The sequence below is a fragment of the Quercus robur genome, chromosome 4 (assembly GCF_932294415.1).
Source record: "Quercus robur chromosome 4, dhQueRobu3.1, whole genome shotgun sequence".
Lineage (NCBI taxonomy): Eukaryota > Viridiplantae > Streptophyta > Magnoliopsida > Fagales > Fagaceae > Quercus > Quercus robur.
In genome coordinates this window covers 17,160,342-17,186,118 of record NC_065537.1, presented here as the reverse complement: position 1 = coordinate 17,186,118, position 25,777 = coordinate 17,160,342, and the positions used below count along the sequence as shown (strand labels likewise).

Here is a 25,777-nt window from a genome sequence, read left to right as displayed (position 1 = left end):
TGTTACAGTCAATTTGGTCCCTATATTTTGGTAGCATTTAATTTAGTTTCCGTTATTTTCAAATTATAGTCAATTTAGTCTCTACCGTTAACTCACTACCAAGAAATACTTACGTGGCAAATGATTTATTCGATTGGCATGACTAACATTAAAAAATAAAATGAGACAATGATGTGTCTAAATTTTATGAACCATGTTAGTGCTTATGTCAGTGCTTAGTTAAAAAAACAAAAACAAAAACAGCAGCCTTTATAAATATATTTCTTTTCCTTTCCAATTTTTTCCTTCAATTTTCCTATGATTTCTTTAAAAATTCATTTTATTTTCCCACATGGTTCACTGTTCTTCTTACCAAACCCATAACATTCTTCATTGTTCTTTCCCCAAACCCAGGACAGCCCTCTGTCTCTCCAAATCTCCTACTCCTCACTTAGGCTGTGTTTGGTTCGTGTAAAAGCATTTCCGGAAAATATTCCATTTTCCGGAAATGCTATTTTCTGGAAAGGAAAATGTTTTCATGTGTTTGGTTGCATTTCAAAAAATTTACCAAAAAATATTTTCTGGTGTTTGGTTGTATTCTTGAAAATACCATAGAAAACACATTTTCTACTTGTTGCTCACATTTTCTCACATTTTCTCGGTTGCCAAACAAATATATAATATCATTCATTCCTCAATACAGAAACACAAACAAAACCCAGAAAAAAAAAATCATCAAATCCGGTCACATTTTCTCACAGTTTCTCGGTTGCCAAACAAATATTACAATATCATTCATTCCTCAATACAGAAACACAGACAAAACCCAGAAAAAAAAAATCATCAAATCCGGCCAAATTGAGAGAAGAAGGAAGAGAGAAAGGAGCGAAGGTGCGGTGCGGTGCTTCGCGATCGGCGTGGTGCGGTGCTTCGCAATCCATTCGAAGGCGAGATTGCAATCGACAGCGCAACGGTGCGAGATCGTTCTTTCTCTCTCTCTTCCTCTCTCTCTCTCTACGCGCGGCTCTTCTTCCTCTCTCCCTCTCACTCAGCTCTCGCTCTCTCTGTTTTCCGAAAAATAGTATTTGAAGGTAAAATAGAAATGGAAATCAATTTACACTCCCAACACAATATAACTGAAATGCATTTCCGGAAAATGCATTTTCCATGCGCAACCAAACACCCGTAAATACGGAAAAGCATTTCCGGAAGTTATTTTCACCCAAAACAAACACACCCTTAACCTCTAGTTCTTGTGCCACCTCTCTTCCACAAGAACCGCACTCACCGCCACGATTATCTCTCTAGATAGCACAATCAATTCCTTTATGGGTTCTCTCCCTCTCTCCAAACCACTCACTCAAACAAAATTAGAAAGAAAAACCCCACCATCAAATACCACAACTATGCCAGATCCGGATCTCATGCCTTAGAAACTGACCTTCTTGGGATTTCTCCTCCTTATCCCTCCTCTCCCATGCGGATCCAAATCTAGCCCTTTAGTGGACCTCCAATTCTAATTCAAAATGGTCTCGAACCATTGCTCTATTCAAGTTTCTGGATTTGACGCCCACTGATGGAGCTCCATCGCCACCGATTTCTCAACCTCATCTCCAACATCTTCATCATTTCGGACCAAACCCCAAACGACATGTACAAGAACTCCACCTTTGTCGTGCACTTGAAAACATCTCCTGAGATCAGGTACATGTCCTTTCTGTTTGGTTAACACTGCAGACTCTAGGTTTGGGGGTTTTGTGTTTGTGAGTCTCTGTATGGGTTTCTAGTGGGCCTTGGTTGCTTGTGGGTATACAATACAACACAATACAATAACTCACAATTATTGAGAAAGAGTGGTTTCCAAATCATGGTCTCCACCGGGTGAAATAGCTATATGCACGTTCAATTGTTATTTGCTGGAACAATGAAGAAAATTGTCAGAGAATTATGTGAAAATTACGTTTAAATTAAAGAAAGTTAAAAGAAAAAAAAAAGAGAGTAAAAAAAGAAAAGAAAATAAATATATTTGTAAAAGATGATGGGGCCTTTTTTGCCAACTAATTACTGACATGGCAAATAAAATTTAGATACGTCATCATCTCATTTAATTTTTTTAATATTAAACATATCAACCGTGTATAAATTGTTTGAGAGATACAATGTCCACAACATTTTTATAATATTTTTACAACAAATCACAGGTGGTAAGTTATTATTAGTTCAAATTTGAACCTAGCACTAAGATTATTGTTTTTTGCCACAACAATAACAACTAGTAACAACTTGCCACTTAAGATTTGTTGTAAAAATGCTATGAAAATGTTATGGACATATCATTTCTCAAACTGTTTGCTATGTAGGCATTTTTCATTAGTAAATTAAGTGTAGGGACCAAATTGACTGCATGTTGAAAATAAGAAGGACCAAATTGACTGTTGTCAAAATATAGGAACCAAAGTAATGTTTTCGCCTAAAAAAAAAAAAAAAAACGAAAGAAATAGGACTTTGCCAAATATTTAATTATGAGAATATATAATTATAATAAACAAGCAAGTTACAACCTTAACGGGTATATTTGTTTAGAGGTGAAATAAGATGGATGAAAAATTTTAGAGAGAAAGTAGAAAGGAAAATTTTTTTAGAATGTGTTTGGTTAGGTGAAAAGGAAGGAAAATAAATGATGAAACCTAAGTATTTTCTCCCCAAACCTATAAAAAAATTTTCTCCCCCAAATAGAGAGAACTAAGAGGTAGATCGGGGAAAATTCTGTTCTAATTCAAGCTTCCTTAGCTTGAAAATTCTTGAAGGAATCGATCGGGTGAATCACAATTTCCTTTGGGGAACTTCCGAAGCTGCCAAGAAGATCCATTGGGTGGGGTGGCAAAAGGTGACAAAACCAAAAGATGAAGGAGGCCTCGGACTGCAAACAACGAAGGGAAGGAACATCTCCTTGCTTGCCAAGCTTAATTGGAGGCTGTCTACAGAAAAGGAAGCTCTACGGGTTAAAGTCCTGAAGCATAAATATTGCAACTAGCGGAGAGAAAGGGCTATTAGTGCTGATAGGCTCCCTTGTTCGTAGGTTTGGACAACAATTAAAAGAGGAAGAGAGGTGTTCACTAAGGGCAATATGTGGATGATTGGTAGAGACAACAATTTGAGTTTTTGGCAAGGGAATGGGTCGAAGAGAGGGCCTATTCGTAATCTGATACAAGGTCCCTTAACTCACGAAGTAGCTCATTGTGAAGTCATGGATGTTCTGGTGGACACGGGTTGGGATTGGTCCAAAATTCCTTTTGATCTTCCTGAAGACATTAGCTTGATGATCCAAGCTACCCTGGTTTCAATGACAGGTAGAGGCAGCGACAAATTAGCATGGGTAGATAATCCAAAAGGTAATTTCGAGTTGAAGAGCGCCTATAATCTAGCAGGGGGTTCTGCCCCTAGCTAAACTTTTACTGCCAGTTGGATATGGAAATCAAAAACACTGCCTTGTATCAAAACATTTTTGTGGAGATGTGCACATGAAAGCATTGGGGTGAAGCAGTGCTTGGGGCGAAGGGGTGTGGTGGATGAGGACATTTGTCCAATTTGTCAAAGAGATCCTGAAACAATTCTGCATGCGCTCAGAGATTGCTCACAGGTCAAGGCTGTTTGGCTTCAACTAGGAGTGAAAATGACGAATCAAGGCTTCTGGCTGACTAACCTGCAAGAGTGGCTCAATGTGAATGGAAAGGCTAGCAGTAGCTATAATCCTGGAAATCCCCCGTGGAATATGGTTTACCCCTTTGCTCTTTGGAATTTATGGAAATGTAGGAACAATGCTGTGTTCAACAGGAAGAGCCAAAATCCAAGGCTGGCTGCAGAGATAATTCAACAAACTTTGGAGTTTATGTATTGTGTGTCTTCCCCCAGAGATCCTACTCGAAGTATTATCAAGAGAGTGCATTGGGAGAGACCACCAGAAGGTTGGTGTAAGCTGAATACTGATGGAGCTGCCTCGGGTAATCCAGGTTTAGCGGGGTGTGGGGGTATCGTGAGAGATGAGCATGGTGGATGGCTTGCAGGTTTTTCTAGCCGGATTGGGATAACTACAAGCTTTGTGGCCAAGTTATGGGGTCTTAGGGACGAGCTAATGATGTGCAGCAATTTAAATATATCTGCTCTTGTTGTTGAGGTAGATGCAAAGGCCTTAGTAGATGCCTTACAGAATATTCATTATGAAAATAACATAGTCTCCAGGGCCGGCTGAACCATATAAGCAATTGATGCAATTGCCTAAGGCCCCCAAATAAAAAAAGGGCCCCACTTGTAAAAAAAAATATATATATATATATATATTATATTTATCTATATATTTTAATTACAAAAAAAATATTTTATGTACTTTTATTGGTCAATAAAATGCATTAAAATAGCCACATTGTATTTTAAAATGTAGAATAGTGTACACAACTTAATAGGACAAGATTGCACAGTGCACATAGCATTGTGCAGTCTTGTCCACAAGTCCCAACACATCACAAGGCCTAAACTAAGCTGGCCCCCACACGACCCCACACTAATTAACAAGTTATCACATTTTTTTTTAATGCAAATTCTTACTTTATCAATTATAATAAATTATCACACCAATTAATTATTTGATGTGTATTATATCAACTCATTTGTATTATAGTGATACTAATTTATTGAACCATGTAATAAATTAATTTTTATTTGTACAAATTTAGACTTTAAAGTTAAAAAAAGAATCCACTTAAAATTTTCGCTTAAGGCCCCCAAAATTGTTGAGCTGGCCTTGATAGTCTCCCCTGTTTTGAAAGATTGCAAGCACTTAATCTGAAGGTTCAGCTGGATCAAATTTAACCATTGTTATCGTCAATCAAACCACTGTGCTAATGTGCTAGCAAAAGTGGCTGCGGGAAAAAACTCTGATTTTATCTATTTTGAATGTCCGCCTGTGGACATAAGGAAAGTTTTTGAGGATGACCTCAATGGTGTTTTTTGAACAGGCTTTGTCCTGAGTCAGTTGTAGTTCCGTAGTTCGTTTTTAATATATCATCTTTTTACCAAAAAATAAAAAAAAGAGGTAGAAGCTCATGAGATGATTCCAAAAATATCTCTTACGTTGGACTTCACTCTAACATGTCGGTTTTTTTTTTTTTTTCCTGCTATTTTTTCTTTCTTGGTTAATATATTTTTTGGTTAGAAACGTACTTCATTAAAAAAAACTAAACAAAACCAGCAGATACAGAGCAAGCTCTGCTTACAAATAACCCAGCAGAGTCCTCATCTACAATGTTTCTAATGTCCACATGCGGACAATCAAAGGAAATAAAATCATGCTCCTGGTCAGTGCTCATTCTCGCTAGCATATCCGCACACCGGTTGGCTTGGCGATAACAATGCCTAACTTGAATTTGACGAAATCGATGCATTAGTTGTCTGCAGTCATCCAAAATGGGTGAGATAACATTATTGTGATAGCTTGGGTTGAGAAAGCAGTCCACAACAGCTTTAGCATCAAGTTCCACTACAAGAAAAGGAGCATTTAAGTCACTGCATAAAATAAGCCCCTCCCTAAGCCCCCATAATTCAGCTACAAAGCTGGTGGATATTCCTATCCGCTTTGAAAATCCAGCAAGCCATTTGCCACTCTCATCCCTCACCACTCCACCACAACCCGCCAGACCTGGATTTTCCTTTGCAGCCCCATTCGTGTTGAGTTTAACCCATCCTTTCGGCGGTCTCTCCCATCTAACCCTCTTTATGATAGTGCGTGTCAAGCATCTAGGGGATGAAGCGCAGAACACAAACTCCACCGCTTGATTCACTATCTCCATGGCCAGCTTCGGGTTTGGATTCTTTCTATCAAAGACACAACCATTCCTTCCCTTCCATATGTTCCAAACAGCAAAGGAGAAAACCGTTTTCCATGGAATGTGTGCACCAGCATGATTGTCCCTTGACTTCGCATTATTGTTCAACCACTCCTGCAAATTTGGCAACCAAAATTCATGGTTTGAAGACTGCACTCCCAGCTGCCTCCAAACATTCTTAGCCTGATCACAATCCCTTAAAGCATGTAAAATTGTTTCAGCTTCTTGATGACAAATGGGGCAGCAACCATCATTAATCACTCCCCTTCGCAAAAGGCAAGTCTTCACCCCGATGCTCTCATGAGCACACTGCCATAAGAAGGTTTTGATTCGTGGCAATGTCATCAACTTCCAAATCCAGCTAGCATCGAACCCCACATTCATATCAACCCCCATGGCAAGTTTATAAGCACTCTTTAAGTCAAAGTCCCCTCTAGGATTGTGCATCCATGCTATCTTATCACCACCCCTTCCTATTAATGGAATCGGGGTTGCTTGGAGCATTAATTTAATTTCCGGTGGAAAAACAAAAGGCATACGGCTCCAATCCCACCCTGTGTCAATGATTACATCCTTCACTTCCCAACTGGGAGCTTCTCTAGGAAGGGGGCCTTGAATGAGCTGCCGGAGCGGACCCAACTTTGTCCAATTACCATACCAAAAATTCAGCTTACTATCCCTTCCCAGCATCCACATACTTCCTTTGGTGAAAACCTCCCTACCTTTTTTAATGGCTGCCCATACACGAGAGCAAGGAAGCCTATCAACATTAGGAGCATTTACCCTTCTGCTATTGCCATACTTGGCTCTTAAAACTTTAGCCCAAGGGGCATCTTTTTCAGTGTTTAATCGCCAATTCAGTTTTGCAAGAAGAGCAATATTCCTTCCCTTTTTTCGTTTGAAGCCCAAGACCACCTTCATCCTTAGTTCTTGTCACCTTTTGCCATCCAATCCAATGGATCTTCTTGATTATCTCTGAGGAACCCCACAAGAAATTCCGATTAACCCGATCTAAACCATCAAGAATTTTCCCCGGTAAATGAGCACATTGCATCACATAGGATGGAATAGTTGCTAAGGAAGATTGAATGAGCACAGCTCGGCCAGCCAAAGACAACAAATTCACCTTCCAACCCACAAGCTTTTGCTTAACCCTATCCAAAATGAAATTATAGTCTTGGGAGGAAGCGCCTGAGTGTTTAATAGGAATCCCTAGATATTTTCCAAGATTCGGAGTGGATGCAAATCCAAGGATGTCACATAGTGATTCTCTAGTATCCCTATCAACATTTGGTGAGAAGTAGACCCTTGATTTTGCTTCGCTGACTGTTTGGCCCGATAAGCAGCAGAACTCATCAAGCGCATCCCTAATGGCTGAACAATTGATATAATCCGCTTTGGCAAAAAGAACAAGGTCATCTGCAAAGAATAGATGGGAGAATGCTGGTCCACTCTGAGAGGCCTTAACTGGTTGCCAAACCTTTCTCATGCATTTCTCCTCAATGAGCTGCCCAAGGTAGTCCATACACATAATAAACAAGTATGGAGATAGCGGATCTCCTTGCCTTATTCCCCTTGACGGTTATATCGGCACTAAGGAATCTCCGTTAACCATAATAGACGTTGAGACCGTCGAAATACAACTCATTATAATTTCAATAAGATCCCCTGGGAGATTATACCTAAAAAGCATGTCCTTGATAAAACTCCATTCAAGCTTGTCATACGCTTTCTCCAAATCAATCTTCAAAGCCTTATACCCCACTCTTCCTTTTTTCTTGCGAATGGAGTGAATGACTTCTTGGGCTATAATTACATTGTCCATCCCCTTCCTCCCTGGAACAAAGGTTGCCTGGTGCGGAGATATGAGCTTATCCAAATACGGTCTCAATCTATTAACTATTATCTTGGTGATAATCTTATAGACTGTGTTGCATAAGCTTATAGGCCTATAGTTACCCAAAGTCTCAGGGCCTTGAATTTTAGGAATAAGAGCAATATGAGTCTTATTCAGGTAGCTTGGAACTTTCCTTTCTGTAAAGACCCTCTTCACCTCTTCCATGACTGAGTTACCAACAACCAACCAAAATCTTTGAAAAGACCCAGCGTGCAACCCATCTGGACCTGGAGCTTTGAAAGCTTTTAGTGACCACAAGCCTGCTTTTATCTCTTCCTCTGTCACACCCCCACTAAGGCTCCTCATTTCCTCCTTCGATAACCTGACTTGCCACTGAGAAATTGTAGGATATGATCTAGAGACACTAGGGAGAGAAGTTGTATAAACTTTGCTAAAACCATCTCGAATAAACTCCTTGATTCTATTTTCTTCATATAGCCATTCCCCCATTGCATCTTTGATTGCTGAAATCTTATTCCATTTCCTTCTAACCAGAGTGGAGACATGGTAGAAGGCGGTATTGCGATCACCTTGAATCAGCCAATTAACTCGGGATTTCAAAGCCCAAAATTCCTCTTCTTGCCTCAGAATCGTATCAAACTCCTCCAGTAACTGCTTTTCAAGATTGAGAAGGAACGTTGATGGCTTAACAGAAACTGCCCTTTGTATGCCATTCAATCTAGCCATTATATTCTTCTTCTTGGAGAAGATATTTCCAAAATGAAGCTTATTCCAAGCTGACGCCTCCTTTGTAAAGTTATCTATGGCCTCCTCAAGCTCATTAGGCATTCTCCACGCTTGAGACACAATCTTAGGGAAAGTAGGATCTGTCAGCCAACAGGTTTGAAACTTAAAAAGTCTCTTTCTCCCCATGTGCCCTGTTGGGAGCATATCAAGCATTACCGGGCAATGATCTGAATTGCATCTTGTCAGATGAACCACCTTAGCATCCGGGTATAAAAGACACCAACTTGCATTGATAAAAAACCTGTCTATCCTTTCCTGAATAAGGGCTTGCACTTCTCTTTTATTAGTCCAAGTAAAACGAGGACCAGAAAAACCGATATCAATCATGCCACAATTATCTAGACATTCTTTGAATAATAGAGACCTATTTACACTGACTACCCTACCACCATATTTGTCCTCATCTAGAAGAGGTTCATTGAAATCACCCGCTACTACCCAAGGCATATTATGAAGTTCCGCAACTTTATTTAAATTATCCCACAATATGTGCCTTTTGGCAGACCTCGGACTAGCATAAATTGCAGTAAATAACCAGCTAGAGTTAGAGTTCATTACCTTAACAACGGCATGAATTTCCTACTCCGTACTAGCTAAAGTAGAAACCTCCACCCTGTCAGATTTCCACAGCATCCAAAGACCACCTGCGTAACCGATGGTATTTGTATGAGCTGCCCCATCAAAAGGAAGCCTGCTTGATATCTCTCTGGCTCTTTCACTCCCAATTTTTGTTTCCATCAGAACTAAAATCGCCGGATCATGGTTACGCACCAACTCCCTAACATGACTCTGAAATGTGGGCTTCAGAACGCCCCTACAATTCCATATTATGATATTCATTAGGAATCGGTGTTCATGAGAGGAGCATACATCAACCTGTGGTAGGGATTTCACCTCCTCCTTCCAACTCCATCCGATCCGCTTTCGCATCTCCTTCATTTGGCCCCCTCTCAGACACATCATGATGCTGTGCTACATCACACCCATCTCCATTCCCTGCGGCAACCCATGAAGACTGAACACCACAATTGGATGGAGCTTGTCGCTGATCCAGCCCATCACCTGAGTTGAATTCGCAAGAATCTCCGCTAGCACCATGCCTATTATTCCCATGATCCCTTCCATGCTTATAACCCATTTCTTCCAAAGAGCCACTTGTGAATTGAAACTCAGCAAGAGCTCTCGGGCTTGAGCTTTCTTCATCCTTTTGCTTTGATTCCCCACCTTGGCTTGGCTGAACATAACTTGTCTGGACTCTACTTTGTGGAATATTCAAAGAGTAAAGTTTCTGGATGTTAGAATACTTATGAGATAAAGAAGAAATGGCCTTATCTTTTTCGGCACTAGCTGAAGCTTCTAGTGATACCCTTGCACGTGCAATTGCCTTTTTGCCCTTAACTGAGGCATTATTTTTTTGTTGGCTCTTGCTTCCTACTCTCTCAGCCCGTGGGTCCACTTGCAATATTTCGGTGGTCACTTGATTCCTAAAAGAAGCATCTTGGGCCTGTTGAGAACTTCCCTGCTTCACACTCTGAATAGAGCTCACAATTTGGGCCTCCAAACTACTTTTAGAGAATATGTTTTTCCTCTTAACCTCCCTACCCGGCCCATCAGCTGAATTTTGATTTCTCACAGCAGGCTTCATCTTTGCCTCATATGCTATCTTCCTTTGCTCCTCTCTTAGCCGACCGTTGTCTAGTACAATGGGGGTCCCTCCACTCTTTTGGTTTTTTGTCACATTCCTTTTGCGTGTCACAACAATCCAAGGGCCATAAGGCCCTTCCTGAACCTCTTCATGCGCACTACCATGCACAACGCTGCTGGGCCCCTCACCTGCAGTAGTCCTTGCAGCTGCATGCTCTTCGCGTGCATGAGGTGATCGTCCTTCAGCATCCCTTCCGTTCATCTCTTCCACCCCTCTCAGCATTGGGTCTGGCCGAACCACGAATGGACATCCTTCCTTCCGATGACCCATTTTACCGCAAGAAAAGCATAGTTTCTGTATGCCCTCATAACACACAGGCTGTTCGAACTTACCAATCAAGACTGCTGTCACCAATGGCTTATCCACATCAACCTGAACACACAATCTTGCGAACCTACCTCTGGCTATTAAGAAATATATATTTAACTTTGTCCTTCTTCTAGGCAACCTACAAAGAAATGTATATTTGAATTTGTCAGATTTCATTATTTGTACTTACTTCTTAGTATAAAAAGTATTGGCTTGGTATTGATGTTTCACAACACATTCATCATTATTATCATAGAGAGAGAGAGAGAGATGGTGGTGCGACCTGTGTTTCAGATACAGTAGTAAAAGGAGCAAGTATAGCAAAGGGCTCATGTCAAGCACAGTGTGGGGACATTGATTTTCCATACCCTTTTGGAATAGGAGCTGGTTGCTACATCAACGATTGGTTTGCGATAGATTGCAATAATCAAAGTGCTGTGGCCTCATCTCCCAAACCTTTCTTGAAGAGCTTCAAACTGGAGGTGCTAAATATTTCATTACAGCATGGCACAGTTCGTGTCAACCATCCAATTTTTTCGATGTGTGCAAATGGTACTAAGAAGCAAGTGTGGATTTAGCACCAAGCCCTTCTGTGTTCTCGCAATTCGCAAACAAATTTCTTGCTGTGGGTTGTGACAATTTCGCGTCATTGACATCCCCAAATGGTACAATTTTTGGTGGCTGCAGGTCTGTTTGTGTGTCAAACACCACACTACTCAAAAATAATAATGGCACTAGTTGCGATGGCACCAACTGTTGCCAAACCTCGATCCCTTCAAATCTCCAACTGTTTAACGCAACTATAGAGTCAATAAACAGGGAATCTCAAAGTACCATAGATTGCAAGTATGCATTCTTAGCAGAGCAGATGTGGTTCGAAGTCAATTTGATAAACCCCTTTGAAATCCAAAATATGTCCCAAGTTCCTGTGGCATTAGATTGGGGGATAAATACAACATTGTTCCCTCTTGTTACGGGAAATAACCAATCATCCTATACATGTTCAAATAAATCTTCTACCTTTACATGTTTTTGCAAATCCGGCTTCGAAGGAAATCCATATGTTCCTCAAGGATGTTCAGGTAAACTACTTCTCCGACTCAATTAATTTTAAGTATCATCAAATCAATATAGGAATTTTTATATTGATATTTTATAACGTAGTAAAGATTGAAATTTTCAAATCACTCTAATTATCAAATTTTTTTTTTTTTTTTTTTTTAAAAGGGAGTTGAAACTTTCAAAGGATTGTCTAGATCAGCCAAGGAATGTAAGTTCTAATAGTAATGAACTTCCATATTTATCAACTTTTTTCTTTTTTTTGGTAAATCAAACATATCACTTAGATATTTAAAATGATTATTTTGGATGATTGTCAATGTGGCTTTCAGTTTTGTTGCTCAAATTGTTCTAAAGCTGTGTTTTTCATTACGTGTCAGATATTAACGAATGCATAGATTCCAAAATGTGTTTGGGTGACTGGAATAACTCTTCAACTGGCTAGAATAACTCTTCAAGTGCCTGGAATAACTCTTCGAGATCCCTCTTCGTAAACACTAATGGGTCATACTATTGTTTACCAGTCATCGAGCCTCGTCCTCCTCCGACTAAAGCGATCACAATAGGTACGTCTTTTTTGTTTAACAGATACTTTAATTTCTTCAGATTTGCTACCAAAGTTGTGGAACTTTTCCTGCTGTTTTTTATTTTAAAATTCGTTTAGCGATTTGAACTTATCTTTCTTGTCACCTACACAGTTTCTCGAAAAAAAAAAAATAAATAAACTACCTTATTGTTTGTGTAACATCAAGCCACATGTCCCATTCCTTTGCTAGTTTTTAATTTTATTCAATAAAAACTTGTATGCTTTGTACTAATTTAATTTTTAGGTAAACCGCTCGTATTATCAGTTATTAAAAACAAATTAAAAAACAAAACAAAAAAGGTCGTAGAATCATTTAAACCATGTTTGGGAGATTATAAAAGAATCAAATGAAGAGTAATAGAGAGAACAGAATGGAGTGGAATATGATGTAATTTTTTATAGTATGCTTAGGAGTCTATAAATGAAATATCCAATTAATTTTATTAGAGCAGGAGTATTGGGGTGTAAAATCCCCCAGTTGCTACTTTAGCAACTAAAAAGTCAAAACCCACCCATATCCGCGGGGGCGGGGGGGGGGGGGGTCTCTATTTATTTTTACCAACTGCGAATAGTTGAACCAACAATTCACAAGGATGTAAAATAAAAATAAAAAATTAATAAGAAAAGAGAGATAAAAAGGTAGAGAGGTAAAAGAAATACAAGAGAAGAGAGAAAAACCAATTTTTTTATATTATTTGTCGGTATAGTTTATATTATTTTAATGAGTAAAAATAAAAACCAAGATGTTGGATGAATTGTAAAATTGAATGGTAAAATAGATAAAGTACGTTTTGAGGATGTAAAATAGACACTTTTTTGCATCCCTGGATGCTACATTCCATTTGATTTTTTATTTAAAAAGGGATAAAATCAATATTTCATGCCAATTTTATTAAAATAAAGATTATTATTATTTTGAGAGGAATGGGATAGAATGATCATCCCTTATAACCATTTCAAATAAGGGAACAGATGCAATATTCTTGATAGATCAATTCTATTAGATTCATTTCCATTCCTTTCTCTCATTCCAAAGGAAGTAAGGAACTATTAAGAGGCAAAACATGTTTCTTATATATATATATATATATATATATATATTTTTCCCCCATTAACAATTCTTAGTATTTCCTTCTCTTGTATAGCTTGCCAAGTTTTTTGAGCATTCAAAGAAGATGTGTCTCTATTTTACTTGAACATATTATAACCTTTACTACAAGGAGTAATCCTTTCCTATTTGATTGCGCTATGCAGGTATTAGCACAAGCCTTGGGCTACTATTTTTGCTAATTGGTGGATGGTGGTCCTACAAAGTGGTAAAGAAAAGGAACAACATTAAACGCAAGGAGAATTTCTTCAAACGAAATGGTGGTTTATTGCTACAACAACAATTATCTTCAAGTAAGTTAATGTTGAGAAAACCAAATTGTTTAATTCAAAGGAACTGGAAAAGGCCACTAACCATTTTAATGTGAATAGAATACTTGGCCAAGGAGGACAAGGCACCGTTTACAAAGGCATGTTGGTAGATGGGAGGATTATTGCAGTGAAAAAATCCAAGGTAATTGATGAAGCAAAACTTGAAGAATTCATCAATGAAGTTGTCATTCTTTCACAAATTAACCATAGGAATGTGGTTAAACTACTTGGTTGTTGTCTAGAAACAGAAGTTCCTCTGCTAGTTTGTGAATTCGTTCCTAATGGAACTCTATCTCATTATCTCGATGGCCAAAATGAGGAGTTTCCACCAACATGGGATATGCGCTTACAAATTGCCAATGAAGTTGCAGGAGCTCTTTTCTACTTACACTCAGTAGCCTCCTCACCCATTTACCACCGAGACATTAAGACTACAAATATACTCCTAGATGATAAGTACAGAGCCAAAATAGCAGACTTCGGGACTTCAAGATCCATTACTATTGATCAAACTCACCTAACCACAATAGTACAAGGCACTTTTGGCTATTTGGACCCTGAATATTTCCAGTCAAGTCAGTTTACTGAAAAGAGTGATGTTTATAGTTTTGGTGTTGTCCTTACTGAACTCTTAACAGGAGAAAAAGCAATCTCTTCTACAAGGACACAAGAAAACAAAAGTTTAGCCACATATTTCATTCATTCAATGGAGGAGAACAATTTGTTTAATATTATTAATGCTTGAGTTATGAAGGATGCTAAGAAAGAAGAGATTATAGCTGTTGCAAATCTTACGAAAATGTGCTTGAACTTGGGTGGAAAGAAACGACCAACAATTAAAGAAGTTGCAACGCAGTTGAAGGCAATTTGAACATTACGAAAAGCTCCTAATGTTCAACAAAACTGTGAAGAGGTTGAATATGTTACAATTGAAATGTATGAGCAATGGGATGCTATTTCTACATCAACAATGTCAAGTGCGGACAGTGGTGTAGTATCATCTTCAGACTCCCACCCACTGTTATCTTTTTAATTAGACCAAAGTAAAACCTTTTGTTGGCATGGATTTGGGTGGGTGTGTCATCAGATCGAGACGAAGAGAGAAGGAGAGATGGACTGTTAGTAGATTGGTTTTTTAGATTTGATATGACTTTTTTTAAAATAGCTTATGATGAAATTTTCATTTGAGTTCTTTTAATCCCTGATATGTATCTTAGTTATCTTAATAATTGATGTGTCATTATTCACATCAGTAGTTTGTAGCTCTAGCACTATTATTTTTCTAAAAAAATTTATAGCTCTAGCACTATTATTTTTCAAATGCAAACCCTAACTATATATTTTATAGCCAAAGTACCCAAAATACTTCCGAAACTTCCAATATTACCAACATATTGCTAAAATCTCTAAAAGACCAATATTCAATTCTAGATATGAGAATGCAAAAGAGCTTTCATTTATATCAAAGCAAAGCGACGATATTAAATTTTACGCATATAATAGAAAGAAATGATTAGTTACCACCAGGGACAAAACTACTCAAAGGGCAGAGGGGGGCCATGGCCCCCTCCCCCCCAACCTTTGAAAAAAATATATACTAATATGTATATTAACAAAAAGAATTTTAATTCTAGCTCTTAAATTTATATACGTGGCCCCTCCTTCCCCAAAAAATTTACAAACTGACCCAAGAAATTCAACAAATAGATAACAAGAAAAATCTATTAAAAAATGCACATATCCAAATAATAAGAAAATCTTTGGACAAATCATAAATCTAGTCTAAGCAAAAACAAAAACAACAAATCAATTACAAATCCTAGAAAAGAAAAATCACAAAAATCCAATAACTTTTACCCAATTTCTCCCTCTCACTTGAGAGCTCTATGCCCCTCTCAAATTACTCCACCCTTATAGTTATAGAGACAACTCCTATGCCACATATTGATCACTTCATCCATACATTAGTTAGACCTTGGAAATATTAAGACATGCCAATTGACTTGCAAAACTCTTGATTATAAAATCCTATTATTAAATTTTTTTTCAAAAGAAAAAATACAATTAATAATTAATAAATTAATGCTAATAATGCAACTTTGTCAACCTTTAGTATTGATATTTTAATTTTTTTTAAATCTTAGAACAAAGAACTTCGGCTCCCCCTAAGTTTGAATCCTGTTCCATACCTAGTTACTACATGGTGAAAGTTTCTTACCTTCAAGTCAACAATGAAACCTTATTCAATATATAACTTTTTAAATTTTCATGAAATAATTTCCAAGTAAATCTTAGCATTAACAATTAATATTACATTTTCAAGTACTCTATAATAGAAATAAATATAATTTTAAAGGTTTTTACACAGATTTGAACACTTTAATCATTTTACTTTGTGACTGGTTGGCAAAGCCATTTTCTTCCATTCTACTTTTTTCTTTCATTGTGTACTTGTCTATCATCCTTAAATTAGACAAAGACAAAAGAAAGAAAGAAAGAAAAAGCAAATAAATAACAAAGAAAGTTAAATAATCCGTGTAAACAATGAGATATACAAAGTTTTCACATAAATGAATGTAAGGCCAAAGAATGAGGAAAGAACATTCTGATCTCAATTTATCAAATGACTTCAATCTCTGAAGCATAAATTTGTCGATGAATATCTTACTAGAATTAGTTTGTGACGCTGTTGAACTGATTGAGAAGAAAGTTAATATATTGCATAATCTTAAAAAACCTTATCTAGCTATAATTCAAAGCCTTTTTTCCTATATACAATGTAATAATGGCAAAATCCCTTGCCTTGAACCCGATATAATCATAGTGCACACCCCTTAATTTGAACCCAACCCATGTATATATATATATACCTTTGTGTCAAAAAAGAAACATCAAAAAAGCCAAAAGTTAGAAGAATGTTGTATACATTTTATTGCTATGTGTACAATTTTAATTTAATGTATTGAAAAAGTGGGAAAAAAATAAAATTACTTCTAGGCTTCTTTTCTAATCGTGATTATTTGATTATTGTTCCAAAATAAGTTTTTTTTTTTTTTTTTACTATCAATAGATAATAGATAATTAGATTACACATATATTACTCAATTAAAGTATTTTTTAACAACTTACTTTTTTTTAGATCAAAATACCCTTTTTTTAAAAATAATTACAACATGCTGCTAACCCCGCAGCTCGAACCCTTTCCCCCCTACACCTCCAAGTACTTTGTGCATAGGGAGGTGCCAATTCAACTACAAGGCCTTTGGCTGGGTCAAAATACTTAATTAGCCTTTGGAAGGTGAATGGCTAGGAAAATAAATAGACAAATGACCAAAAAAAAAAAATTAAGAATTAGTGGTCATAAATAATAATAATAATGTGAACTTAAACGCTATACTAAAGCTTTCTCAAAAAAAAAAAAAATTTTCCATACTAAAGAAATGCCAAATCATCCATTCAATTAAATCTTAGGGCAAATTAAAATTTACCCATATATGATTTGGCCAAAATTAAAGTTTCCTACATATAGTTTAAAATTTGACACTTTACCTACCTAAAATTAGCTTAGTTATAGTTTTATAATTCACTTATATCAAAAACAGGTTTAAATATGTATTTGCTCCACTTTTATGTCTTTCTCTTCGAAAAACACAAAAAACATAAAAATACAAGATCAAATCAATATATTACTAAAAGCTGAGATGTAGCATTTAATGTTGCTACTCTCACATTGAGCCACATCAGCAGCCATATCATTTCTATCTTCTTTTCTAAATTTATCCTACAATTTTAAAATAATTTTTATCAATTTTAAATCAATATATTACTAAAAGCTGAGACGTAGCATTTAATGTTGCTACTCTCACATTGAGCCACATCAGCAGCCATATCATTTCTATCTTCTTTTCTAAATTTATCCTACAATTTTAAAATAATTTTTATCAATTTTAAATATAGATAATTATAAAATAATTTTCATCCCTATCTTCACCATAAAGCCCACTTCTTACAAATTTAATATCACAAAAAGCCCAAACCCAAAGCCTTTTCAAACCCTATGCTTTCACGGTTGCAACTTTTTGTTTTTCCGATCCTTTTGTTGCACACGGTTTTAATTTCCTGTCTCCCACGTTTTAGTTCTTTACCCTTCCCCACCTTCTCTATTCTACGGTTTCCTATGGTTTCACATTTAATCATCGCCAGCCTCTCTCCCTTCTAACGGCAACCTCTCTGTTTTCCTTCCTTCCTGTCTTCCTCTCCTTACAATATATAAATACTGATAGCAGCTAGACGATTCAGTTGAGGTATCTCTAAATCCAAGTTTCTTTTGTGCTCTATTCTTTTGCATGATTTTTTTTTTCCTTTTTATTGCGTCTTTCATGCTGTGGTGTGGATGATTGTTATGTTGAATTTAATTACTTTATAAATCATTTTTCTTAGTGTGTTGAATTTTTGATTGATGGGTCTTATCCTGTGCGATTCCAATGACTTAGTGTGACTCTGATTTATTACTGTAGTGTTGTGGTGTTTGCTTCCACTGTTTGTTTTGTATGATTGTATAATATATTGATTGGGTTTTAGAATCAAAGAAAATTGTTTTCCTGGTGTTTGAATTTTCTGTATAATTGTGTTTATCATGGTCTTTGGTTTAGACATGGTTTGATATTCATGGTTTCAATTTTAAGAATGTGTGAATTTCTTTTATCAGATTCGTGAAACTTAAGTCACTGTGCAAGCATTTTTAAGTTGTGCTATGATTGTGTGCATACTTCTAAAGATTGTAAAATCAATTAATATATTTAGGTGTATTTTATTTTTATTTTAAGTATAGGGATTTTGGAGTATTCATGCTTCTGAGGCTGCGCAAGTTGATGATGAAGATACAGCAATGATGAACATTATCAGGTTTGATGATTGGGTCACCATTAAAATCTTAAACTAGACAATGATGGTGAATCTCTTATCCACATCTCTCATTGTTTAGGTTTTTCTTATTCACTTTCAATTTTAAGTGGTGAATCCCTTATCCACATCTCTCATTGTTTAGGTTTTTCTTATTCACTTTCAATTTTAAATAAATTTTTATTTAAAACTTTGAAGAAACATTCAATGCTTTTTACAACAGGAATCAACTGTGCTGATATAACAAATTAGCTTTGGCGTCATTGGCTCCATCTGATGAATCAGTACCTAGCAGCTCTAGAAAGAAGAAGTCCAAGTGATCACTGCCATGTTCATGCAAAATACACCATTGTTTCTACCAGAAAGGGTATGATCAATTTGAAAATATTACATGCTTTTAATATTGTTGGAATCATAGACAGTGATTCAGGCTTGAAATATGTTTATTAGAAATTCTATTTACATCATGTATAGAAAGTAATTTGTACAAGGAAAAGTTATAAAGTAAATGCATAATATATTCCTAAGGTAATTGCAAAGAACAAAGTCAGACATTGGGCGTGATATTAGGGGGCAATCTGTCATGCTTTATCTGTGGTAAATTAGCTCCTTAATTTAAGCATTGAGGCTGAGAATTTGGCTTCTGTTTGTTGCCATATTGGAATTGAGGCATGGGCTGCAAGTGTGCTTCATTACTTAATATAAATCTTTCTTCTTCTAATTTATATTTGATATTTGAATTGCCAATTATGTTGCTCCTTAAATGTTTTTGAAGTGATGTGGTTATACATTTTTTTTAATCTTTTATAGGATTAAATTAATTTTGATCTTATTGATACCCTTCAGACTTCACTGTGAAGCTTAGAAAGATTAATGGGTTTGAGACTTTCTGTCAAATTTCTATACTCTCACTGTGACTTGAAATGTGTGAAGATCATTAGTAGGACAGAATAACTTACACAAAAAAAACCATCAAGAGAGACAACCAATTATCCAAAAAAATTAACAATTTAAACTAAATTCCTCCCTTCCCTGCCTATTTTTTATGTGAATATTTATCTTTCAAGTGGTTTGTTCTTTAAAATGGAATTAAAAATTCAATGATTGAAGTGTGTTTAAGGGCCACTCTCACTTGATTATTTAGCAAAAAAGAATGTGGGTCTTACTTAACTTTATTCAATGTGAGTTTAATCTTTGTGCAATTAGGGTCAAGGACTTATCATCTATGCAAAATCAACAATCGTTGAGATGAAAAAATATAGCATTTTTATTTTTATACAATATTGTCTAATAGTTGCTTCTTCTTTTCTCCGGCAATAGATCTAAACAATAATTCAATAAGTATGGGCACAGCTAACTAAACGGAAACTAAGAGATTTTATTAATCATTCAATTTCTTATTGGGGTGTACCTCTCTGTTGTTGCCTTTGGAAGGAGAAGCAAACATTTTTTTTTTTATTGATCATATTTTATTAGAGAAGATGTCTAATAGAATGTTGTCTTTATGTAGTGCTTTTGGAAGGAGAGAAATGCTAAGAAACAAAGTCTGCAACAACATTGAAACAGATGAAAAATTTTCCTATTCTCAGGCAAATCATGGTCCTCACGGAAGCTTCAAAGTCTAAGAAAGGCAAATGGATTGGTGTTTCATTTTAGTGTAAGAATTTGAAAAAGTTCCAATATGTTCATGGGCTGTCAAAGTTGAAAAGTGCATAGGAAGATTACTGCTATATTGTTATCTTTGAGGGTTCTCCCTATCAAAGTCATGAGATAATTTGTAGAACAAGCTTCTTTATTTTTTATTCTATATATATATATATATATATATTTTTTGGACTTTAGGTTTCATGTAAGGTATTTATTTTGTCTCATAGATGTTTGTTGTACTCTGCTTGGCATATTTTTAAATTGGTACAAACTGTTGAAACATAAACTATTAGGACCTATAATACTTTTCAAAGTTGCTGTGTCAGGGCCTTAGGCCTTCACTTGGTATCAATTTGGTGGGCAGCAGGTGTTTGTTGAAAGTTGAGTATTGGCACTTGGCAGCTAAGTGGTTTGTAATGTTGTAAGTGGAACCTAAGTTTAATCAAGCACCATGGTCTTCTCTTTTGGTTCTTTGGGCGTCTCTTCAAGTCTTAATTCTTTGCTGACACGCTCTTGCACTTTTGTTCCTAAGAGTTGGTTTGTCTCTGCCTCTCTTTCTATATTGCATTCTGTAGGAATTTTGTTTCATTTTTGATTTCTCTGTCTCCATCTAAATGATTTTTAGTTTTGATATTTGGCTCAAATAGTTATGATTGGTAGGAATAATTGTATTTGGTGAGTGATTAGTTTGTCAGATCTTATTGTCAAATTAGAGGCATTTATATTTTATGGTGATGACCTTATTATTTCAATTTGAGTTTTGATTCTAGGAGTCATGTGGATAAAACAAAGTATTTGAAGTAGTTGAGGTCTCAAAGGATATGCATGATTCTAAAGAGAATTTACCATCTATCAATTTCAATGTCAAAATTCTAAATTGCAAGTATAGGTGCATAATCCAAACTCCGTATGAATAACAATGATTGTAGTTTGTGAACCAAATATGTTGTGAGAGATTGTAATAGAACTTGAAATTTCACTTTTAACTTTTAATTACAATTGCATTTTTGGTCCATTTTATTGGTTTTTTTTTTTAAACTATTTCTGTTAATAATATTATACTCAATCCATCTTTATTTAATCATCCTACTGTTTGAGACTTCCTATAAGGTTGAATTTATTCAACCATCTAATTGGCTTTATTCCGTGCCAAATTTGCTTGTAATTCAGCATTTAGTAACCCTGTATTTAGGTGGGATTGTTGTAAGGGTAGTGAGTGAGATAGTGTGAAGATTGCTCAAGAGTGTGCAAGAAAACAGAGTGTCGCGGCTGGGACTCGCGGGTGGACTCGCGGCTTCAACCCGCCAGAAGATGCACACGTGCCAAGCATGCTGGAAGATGAACAGTCATGCTAGCTGGAGCACTACAGGACAAAACAGGACAACTGGCCATACGGTTAACTCGCGACTGGAACTCGCGACTTAGTCAAGCCGCGAGGTCAAGCCGCGAGCCACCCCTGTTTTGGAAAAACCTGACGTTTCGCATTCCTCTTCACTCCAGTATAAATACCCTTTTAACCCACGATTGAAAGAGAGCTTCCAGAGAGAATTTTGAGAGAGAAACCCTAAAGAAAAACCAGATTGTTTCACCCACAATCTCTACCTTAGAGTCTCATCAAAATCCCTCACTCTCTTCCTCTCCATTGTCAAATCCTTGAGAGGCTTTATACCAAACCTGGTTCTCACCATTATCATCTCTGTGAGACAGTCGTTTGGATTTCTGGGAAGCAGTTAGGAAGGAGCCAATATTCATTGGTTGATGCTACGGTGTAGTAGCGGAATCCGGAAAGCTAGAAAAGAAAAAGGTTCGGCGCAACCTCGTTGGAGCAAGAAGCTTGGAGGGCTTAGGTGCATTGGGTAGATTAGGCTTGGAGGGTCTATTGCTGTCCTTGTATCCCAACTGTATTTTCTAGTGGATTGATTACCGCTTGGAGGGCGGCGGAGAGGTTTTTCGCCGAGGTCTTCGGTTTCCTCTTCGATAACATATCTGGTGTTATCTCTGTGTTTGCATCTTCCTTCCTCTCTATCTCTGCCTTTACATTATCTGCTGTGGTTTATTTTGTTGTGGTTTAGATAGTTGTTTAATCAATTCCATATTTATAGCATATGTTAAGTTTCCGCACACTAGTTGTTTGACATATTGCTTGGGTTGGTTAAGTTGGTTTTTGGGGGTCTAAACGTTCAAAAGTGTTTTTATACACGTTTTTGAACTTTCAATTGGTATCAGAGTGGGTACACAGCTGTTTGGTTTCATTACCATTGTGTGATCCTTGACTCCCTGTTTGAGATGGATAGGTCTCAATCCCTTAATGCACCTCCATATTTTGATGGAAGTAATTATGCATTTTGGAAGGTTCGTATGAGAGCCTTTTTATGCTCTATTGATGAATCCGTGTGGGATGCTGTTGAGATTGGTTGGACCAAACCTGAGGCAGCCAAATCCACATGGGATAAGACAGCACTTGCTGCATCTAATGCTAACAGTAAAGCACTAAATGCTATTTTCTGTGGTGTGTCTCCAGATGAATTTCACAGGATTTCTCACATTACCATTGCCAAAGATGCATGGGAGATTCTGGAAACAACTTATGAAGGCACGAAGAAAGTAAAAGATACCAAGTTACAAATGCTGACCACTCGGTTTGAGGAGCTCAAGATGAGTGAGGATGAGTCTTTCGACTCTTTCTATGGGAAGTTAAATGAAGTGGTTGTCAGTAAGTTTAACTTGGGGGAGAAGATGGAGGACTCAAAGATTGTAAGAAAGATCCTTCGATCATTGCCGGAAAGTTTCCGTGCTAAGGTGACAGCCATTGAAGAGAGCAAGGATCTTGACGACATCAGAGTACAGGAGCTGGTCGGTTCTCTGCAGACCTATGAGATGTCGCTGCCAAATCAACGGAAGAGCAAATCCCTTGCTCTAAAGACCACTAATGAGAAGGTGGAAGATCAAGGCTCATCGGGAGAAGATATGGTGGACAAAGATGTAGCCTATCTTGTTAAAAATTTCCATTGTTTTTGAAATTCAAAAACAATGGAAAATTTGATGATAAGAGAAAATTCCAAAATTCTGGAAGGGAGAAGAGGGATTTCCAAAGGAAAGATGGAAAAGAATCCCAATCCACACAAGGTGTCACTTGTTTTGAATGCAACGGGCATGGACACTTCAAGAAGGAATGTCCTAATTATTTGAAATCGAAAGGCAAGGTGTATGCCACGACCTTGAGTGATTCAGACTCGTCCGACTCAGAATCTGAAGAGAGCTGTGATGGAGAAGGGAACTATTCAGCTTTCATGACTATTGCTCATGTTGAGTCTTCGGATGAATTGAATTTGCTTGTACAAGACCTTGGAGAACATAGTGATGATGAATCACTAGGAATTGTTGAAGAATCGGAAGCTGAAGAAGAAGAGAGCACAGCAACTCTTCAAGAAAATTACAATTCACTCTTGGAGAAGTCAGGTGAATACACAAGGGTAGCCAAGGCTGCTGTGAGAAAGATGAAGAAGGCTGAGGAGGACTACAAAAGTCTCCTAATCCGGTATAGGGAGGCCAAATGCGAGATTGAAACTCTGAATGGTGAGCTGTCCGAAGCTTACACTAAAGTAAGATTTCTTGAGAGTGAGGTTATGCAAGCAAATGCAAAAATAGAGAGGGTCACCACCAAGAAGCTAGATGATGTTATATCTTCTCAAAAGTGCTTTTCAGACAAATCCGGACTGGGATATGCCGGAGGAAGTAGTTCAACTGGAAATGTCACCAAAGAAGTGAAGTTTGTCAAAGCCAAAGATCCAGTTTTAGCTGACCCTACTGGTGTGAAGCTTGAGGTGGAGGAGAAAAAGAATGTGGTGGACCAACGGATGCTGAATCATCGTAATCAGTCGGTGGGCAGGTCTGAATCTCGTGCCAAGTCACGTCCTCGACCACAAAGAGGTCCTAGAGGAATGTATGTGTGCCATTATTGCGGACTTCAAGGGCACACTCGACCAAATTGCCAAAAGCTGAGAGCAAAGAACAGTGCAACTCCTCAAAGGTCAGGAGGACCAAGAATTGATAGGAGAACTTGGGCAGGGGATCAACCTAGAGAGCAAAATGGAGATCCCGGAATGATGAACGTGATGAAGATGATTGGTGCATTCACCAACTGCTTGGAAAGCTTCTCACGAAGGTTTGAAAGCCCTAACTCCCGTACCCAATCCTTTAAGGAAATCACCCCAAACGCAAGTGACGTGTGGGTGAAAAGGGGTACTCATGCATAAGCATTACAACATGTCCATGCATTAATACTTCCTATGCTTTGTGACTATGTTTGTGTGGTATGCTTGTTGTTTTTGACTTTGGTAGTTTGATTATTCTTCTTGTGAATATTTCTTAATTGTGTTTTATCAATCTTTTTGTTTCTTGAGTCAAAAATCCAAAAATTACATAAAGAATTTGAAAATCAAAAGGCTTGATTTACTTTGTTGAGTTTTGTCTTAAAACTCGTTTTGCCTTGTACATTTGTGCTAATGGCTTTGTGCATTTTCGAGCATTGCTTGTTTTCATGCACTCATATCACTATGGGAAAAATCTTGAAATCTATGTGATTGTTGTAAATAGATCTTCAAACTTGTCATGAATGATTAGTGAATGGTTATGATTGATCTTGAAACATGCATAGACTTGTGTCTATATCTCTTCCCACTTTTTATTTTTTGCTAAAAAGAGCTCACCAAATGTAAATCTCCAAATGAAAAGAGATATTGAGCTGCAAAAGCCTGTCGCACATTCTAGTATTTGACTAGGAAAAAGGGTAAGCGACCTTATTTTAAAAGTGAAATTTCATTCAAAAAGGCCAAAGGCCTGTTCTTCAAAGAGAAATGTTACATATCCCTCTCACAATGAGAGATGATTGTCTCAACAAGATCAAAAAGATCAAATGTTATGATTGAAAGTGGAGTCAAATGAAAGGCTCCAAGTTATGTTATCAAGTTGTGTGGGAGGTCATATATTCATATTTCTATAATTGAGATTGGTCACATGATCTAGTGCTAATTGTGTATGCCTTGGTTGAATTGATCATTGAAGCTTCACATTAGACAAAGGACTATCTCATTGTTGATATCCACACACAACACACAAGTTTATGTTCAATAAATGCCATATTCATTTGTGTGATTGTACTTGATAAAATGTGTTTTCACATGCTCAATCTTTGTTCATTCAAGCACAAAAAGATTTTTGAGTGTTTTAGGTGTTTTTGGAAAGTATTTTGTTGGAAAAATCTGAAAATTTCAAAAATACAGTTTTGCCCTGTTTTGGCGGCTTAGTCGCGGGTATGTCAAGTCGCAAGCTTCAGTCGCATCTTCGCTGGTCATGTTTGGCGACTTGTTCGCGAGTGGAAGGTCCAGTCGCGAGGATCACTCAGAGATTTTCGCGGCTCAGCTCGCGACTCACTCGCGGGTAGACCTTCCAGTCGCGAAAAACACTTAGAAAAATTTTTCAAAATTTTGTTCTTAAGTGCTTTGGCGGCTTGAGCTGGCGACTTTGTGGCGACTTAATCCAGTCGCGAAAATCGCGTGTTTTGCAGAAACAGGAGCAGTTTTTAAACCTTTTTCAGTTTTCCCTCGAATTTTTGTAACTGTTCATTTTCTTTTAAAACTGTTGTTTCC

General features: G+C 37.1%; 2 long non-coding RNA genes and 1 pseudogene across 2 annotated transcripts; 2 read left to right on the top strand and 1 right to left on the bottom strand.

Annotated features, from left to right (window-relative positions):
* Positions 1-586: 586 nt before the first annotated feature.
* Positions 587-9,797, bottom strand: LOC126720708 (uncharacterized). The gene is made up of 2 exons (XR_007653613.1): positions 9,061-9,797; positions 587-1,895 (listed from the first exon to the last, which is right to left on the bottom strand). It is a non-coding gene; the product is annotated as an uncharacterized LOC126720708 (long non-coding RNA).
* A 652-nt stretch (positions 9,798-10,449) lies between these two features.
* On the top strand, positions 10,450-14,451 carry LOC126721469 (wall-associated receptor kinase-like 10; annotated as a pseudogene).
* A 3,209-nt stretch (positions 14,452-17,660) lies between these two features.
* On the top strand, positions 17,661-20,312 carry LOC126724377 (uncharacterized). Its single transcript, XR_007654956.1, has 4 exons — positions 17,661-17,884; positions 18,407-18,485; positions 18,706-18,849; positions 19,993-20,312. It is a non-coding gene; the product is annotated as an uncharacterized LOC126724377 (long non-coding RNA).
* Positions 20,313-25,777: the final 5,465 nt, after the last annotated feature.